This window comes from Gadus macrocephalus, chromosome 10 (genome assembly GCF_031168955.1).
Source record: "Gadus macrocephalus chromosome 10, ASM3116895v1".
Classification (NCBI taxonomy): domain Eukaryota; kingdom Metazoa; phylum Chordata; class Actinopteri; order Gadiformes; family Gadidae; genus Gadus; species Gadus macrocephalus.
In genome coordinates, this window is record NC_082391.1 from 14392565 (window position 1) to 14398564 (window position 6000).

Consider the following 6000-nt stretch of genomic DNA (forward strand, 5'->3'; position numbering starts at 1 on the left):
CTTTAGTGTATTTTTCTTTTTTTTCGTTCAAGCTTTGCCGCCACACGTTTCTCCATTTTCACTGTGAAATTGACCGTTGACCAAGCACTACGACATCGACGTGATGTCCGATGATGCATTTAGGCCTATTTAAATATATTTTTTAATGTGATGTATTTATTTTGCTAATCAAAAACGTAGCATTGTACTCTGCTGGGCGGCAAATCCACTTTTTAGCCTAGCCACCTTGTCTCTCCTCACTTGGCCCAGCAAGCTAGCATACTGCCCGCCATGCCGGGTTTCATAGTGTCAGCGGATGTTAAATTCTTAGAACCGTCTCTTTGCAGATTAGACAAACTGCCTTTTCCTTGCACTGGACAAAGACATAGTCATCTGTCTACTGCTGTTTAAAAACTCTGCAATCTGAATCTATTTTCCGTTTCCCCAACAGTTTCGACATTTCGTTGTCTTGCTTTCTTCGGTTCTAAACGCCCGCGCTTACTTGCCGCTTGATTGCCTCACGCACTTGCAGCTTGATCGCCCGCGCGCACTTGCAGCTTGATCGCCCGACACTGCGGCGCGAACTTGGTGACTTCACGTTGCCGATCTATTTGACAGCTCAAATATATGAAAAATTACTAGGTAAAAGATAAATAAACAATGACTTGTATGTTATATTCAAATTTTCACTTCCCTCAAAAAAAAAGTAATTATTATTATATATATATATATATATTTTTTAAATAGGCCATGTTTAGAGGGATTGTTTGGGATCGTTAAGCGGGCCACTCCGGTGGGCCGGATGTGACCCGGGGGCCGTAGTTGGGGGACCCATGGTTTGCTTGTTAACTGGGCCTGATACCTCGGCTCACCCTTATTTTCACAGCAACCGCAGTAATCATCGAAGAAACGCCCATAACTTACTACTTACCTCTCCTGAATGGGTAACCGAAGATAAAATGCTGGTGCTATATATTTGTTCCTCACTAGATGGCGCCATTGGCTTATGAAGCAAATGCAATGAATAATAATAACCAAACACCCTTAACACATAAAACATTTAGGCTGCCCTATTAAAACATCCTAATAAGTCATAAAGCTCAGGGACGCAGGAAGTCATATGAAGTGGGGGGTGCTGTCTGTAAATTGGATGACGAAAAAAAAAAAAAAAAACCTGCGGCATTGCCTGAGTTCAAGTGTTGTAGTTGCGTCTGTTGTCCACTAGAGGGGGTGCGGCAGCACCCGGAGCACCCCACTTCCTGCGTCCCTGATAAAGCTACCGTTGTATTGGAGCAGTGAGGGAATTTTGTTCTACAATTCTACATAAAATTTCTGGTTTGATATTGACGATGTTTGTAAGATGTAATATTATTTCAAGAGAAAACTAACATTGGGGACAACAAAAACAACACCAGCAGCCGCAACAACAAAAACAACATGCAACCCAAACTCCAAACAAATCGATTGGCCAGCAGAAGTTTATGGCATTCGCTTCTTCTTGAATTGGTCAGGTAGCCGCAGCGGCATCAACAAATGTATCACCATCTGTTGGCTATCAGCGCCGTAATGATGTGTCGCCTTTAAATGGATAGTAGGCTACCTGCTGCTGGGCCGTGGATAATATGAACTGCTCTGACGGATGCTGTTCCCACCTGGGCTCCGCGCAAACAACATCCTTAAACGAGCCAGAAGGTCACGTGTGTTTCGTTCTGACGCGCAGTGTTAATTTGATCGCCAAATGTAGCCTACTACAAATAGTAGTCAAAACAAATAGTAGTCGTGTCCTAGTCATGGACGCTGGAAGTGGGGGGGCTGGGGGGGCTGCAGCCCCCCCTGGTGGCGAGAGGCTGAATGTGAAATGCAAAAAAAAAACGTGGAAATAAATAAATACATAAATATATCAGACTATTATTATACTATTGTCATTTTATTTACATAACTCAAACAACATATTTGACTATAAATGTCACAAGCATGATTTCATTCACAAAATGTAGTCCCACAAACACAGCATAACGACCGTTTAAAGTGTTCTACTCTGGACGTCATCAACTAGGCTAGCACTAGCATTTTGAACAGAGCTAAAAACAGAGCTAAAAAGTATGAGTCAGAAAAGAATTTCGGATTTTTTCAAAGATCCTGTGGGTCATGGTTCCACCAAAAGGCAAAACACTACGAATGTAGAATGTGTCAGTATTCAAGTGTCTTTACCAGCATTACCATCAAAGGATCACCCCCCCAATCAGACCGGAGGAGGAGAGCTTGGATGAGCCGGCGGCGAGTTTATTTTTTGCAGGGTGGTAGCGGGAAGCTCGTGAATATTCATGAGGGAACTCATCCCTCATTGGCTGGGACTTGGCTCGCTGGGACTTTGTCAGAGGGCTTGTGAAAACAGAGGGCTTGTGAAAATCACGAACGCAAATAAATGAAACGTTGTTATAAATCAACACAAATCATTGTATCAATAGTGTGACACATGTTATACTACAGTAGTTGTTTTTAGACGAGTTAGCATTACGAGCTAACGTTTGTTTTGGCACTTACAGAAAGGTAGCTAGAGTTGCCGTGTAAGAGGTGGATTGATAGGTGAAAATCAATATTAAAATTCATTTAGCCCTACGCGAAAATATTCTATGGATAGGCCTACCGATTTTATGGCCCTTCTTTCTATAATGTAATTGGTTGTGGGGTGTGGCAGAACCACTATAAACAAATATCAGAAATCATACGGTTTATTCTTATCCATCTACACCTAACCTCCAGCAAGACATGGATGGACAACAATTAGAAAAAAACAACTTGGAAACAATCACCAGCTACCGAAAGCACTTCGATGCGCTATACATAACGTTATAAAATATAATAAATACAAAAAGGATTTACTACAGTAGCCCCCGTGACACATAACAGTTTCACAGGGGCTTTTAGACGAGTGAGCTAACGTTTGTACTTACAGAAAGGTAGCTATAGAGTTGCCGTATAGTAGGTATCATGTGTCACATTGTTGCTAAAATGATTTGTGTTAATTTATAACAACGTTTAATTCATTTGCCGATGCGCTATACATAACGTTATAAAATATAATAAATACAAAAAGGATTTACTACAGTAGCCCCCGTGACACATAACAGTTTCTCAGGGGCTTTTAGACGAGTGAGCTAACGTTTGTACTTACAGAAAGGTAGCTATAGAGTTGCCGTGTAGTAGGTGGGTATCATGTGTCACATTATTCGTGTTGATTTAGGGCTGCTCGATTATGGGAAAAATCATAATCACGATTATTTTGGTCAATATTGAAATCACGATTATTCAAACGATTATCTTTGAGTCTGAAAACGTGTTGCATTGATTCACAATGTCTCTCCCAAAAAAAACGTTGTAACTGAGAACTTTGAAATTACGCCTTAAAAAAATACACAAAATGGTCAAAAAGTAAATGTTCCAATCTAAAATGATATACAGATATGTGTCCAGCTGTTCTGACCTTTCTATAAATCATTAAAAAATAATAAAAAAATAAAAAATAATAATTAACAAAAAATCGGATAACTCGATTATGTTAATTTTCTGATCGTTTGACGCTAAAATCGTAATCGCGATCAAAATTCGATTAATCGCCCAGCCCTATGTTGATTTATAACAACGTTTAATTCATTTGCGTTCGTGATTTTCACACAAGCCCTCTAACAAAGTCCCAGCGTAGCGAGCCAAGTCCCAGCCAACAAGTCCCATCCAATCAGGGATCAGTTCCCTCATGAATATTCACGAGCTTCCCGCTACCACCCTGCAAAAAAATATATCGCGAGCCGGCGATGCTAACTGCTGCGGCGCCGTCGGTGGATTCTGTTGCTGCTACTAGCGGGGAAGCTAGCACTAGCTACAGTCTGAGTGAGGAGCCTTTTCAGCCAAAAGATTTTTCGTTCCCAGCCAGGCGTTTTGCTAATGAAAACTTCTCCAGATAGCCTCATCTAGGCTATGTTACTTGTTCATAACACTGTCTAATGCATAATATCAGTACCTTGTGCGTGTAATTAAATATTTGAGGTCTTAATTAAAGCTAGGGTGGGTAATTTCTTTACTGTAATATTTGGCAAAACTGTCCTAATAGCCAGTCAGCTATATGTAGGTGAAGTGCTCTGAGAATATCTGCTCATAACATTGCTCTCCCCTGCCTCTGTGGGCCGCACCCAAAAATTGCCACCGCTCATGTACACTTTGACCAATCCGAGCGAGGCTCCGATTCTCCGTTCTTATTGGCTGTGGGACTGTCCGGTCACCTTGGCAACGACGTTGGTGCGTCCCTGCGTGAGCGTTCACGAGCCTAGCGGTCTGACAGTTTTGTACTACTACGGCGGACAACAAATGAATAGCCGTGTCTTCATCAACGGCCCATAAATTTCCCATTCCCCGGATACCATCAACTAACACCACTAAGACAGAGAAAAAAAGAGGAAAGACACTTGTTGAAAGGACAGCTACTAAAAGGGAGGCGGAGAGAGCTCGAAATAAAACCAGAGTAAACATCGGCGTGGCTTATGAGCGATGGAGAGAGTTACGTGACCGGAGAAACTTAAAATCGGACGCTGAGATGGCTATATTTCTTATAGACAGGTAAGGAATTGTGCTATCCCTCCATGGTATATTGCGATGAATATGTAAAGTGTCGGCTGGTATGGTTTTTTACTAAGCAAAGCCACGATAACCGTTACATTACGGTTCTGTAATGTAACCATTTCAATACGGTTCTGTAGGATGTCTTGCATCAGCCGATGGTTCTTTTCCCGGTCCGTTTTATAGGTTAGTTATGGTCACACCAACCCTGGCTGTCGGAATAACACAGAGATTGTGCTAACACGTGGCCTAGGCTTCAACTCAACTGTGGATAATGTCCGAGTCACGTTTGTATAAAAGCTACGTTGACACAACTGCCAAGATAAGCACTGCGAGGGAAGTCTAGCATATGATATTCCATGTATTGTTATAACGTTGTTGCAAGCTAGCAGCAGCCTAGCTCAGTTTCGCGATCGCTTTGAAGTGACGGTTTCCTTGTGTGTAATCTGGCTTTCTGTGTTATTTTAACAAATATATATATTTTTTCAGCACAGAACTGTACATACACAATGATGGACAACGACAGTAAAGAGATCATATCGATTGTCAATATTGATAAGAGGGAGACCTAGAAGAATTCTGTTATCATGGAGAAGGAGGTTTTGTTTTTGTTTTTTTGGTTTTTTTTCTTTTGTTCTTATGCTAACGAACTACAGTTGCAATTAGTTTGCTATCTTGCTTGGCTGATACAGCTACCTTTCTTAGGCCTACCAGCGCAATGGCAATGATTTTAAGATAACATACATGGTATGTCTGTGAGTAAGATGTTGATGCTATATATGTACTTATGTAGCAATCAGCACTAATGTTTAATTACCTCGGAATCGGACATGGTGTTTCGTCTTCCTATCAATGTAACTGAATTCACATGAACGCGCATAACTGACGTTCGGTGGGAGGAGCTACAGCAGGTAGCGTGGCAGGGACGGGCCAGAGAGTACGCGACGGAATCTCAACGGCTGTTTTCTCCAAAATCGCCCACCCTAGCTTTAAAGACATATTCTGAGAAATACTTGCATTTCATGTGTGATTCAATGAAGCACATTCACAAGTTGGCCTTATGGTGTATTTCTAAAACCTCTGGTCTAATACAGGTTGGTTGTGATGACATCTCATTATAGCCTTTATCACATGATTACTAGGCATATAAATAACCAAGTGTAACACCCTATCGAGAACGTTATTTATTTATGTTTGACCTTTCGCATTATGACGTCATCGGAACGTTTCTCAGCCCCCCCAACTGTGAATTACTTCCAGCGTCCCTGGTCCTAGTATGCTACTCTGAAGAGACGACAGCATTGGTTGGCTAATTTGTCATACCATAGTTTTTTCATACCATAGTGTTTGTGTCCAGAACAAAAATGTTGTCGGTCAGTTTGCAGTTTCATGATTCTATTGTTTCGTGTA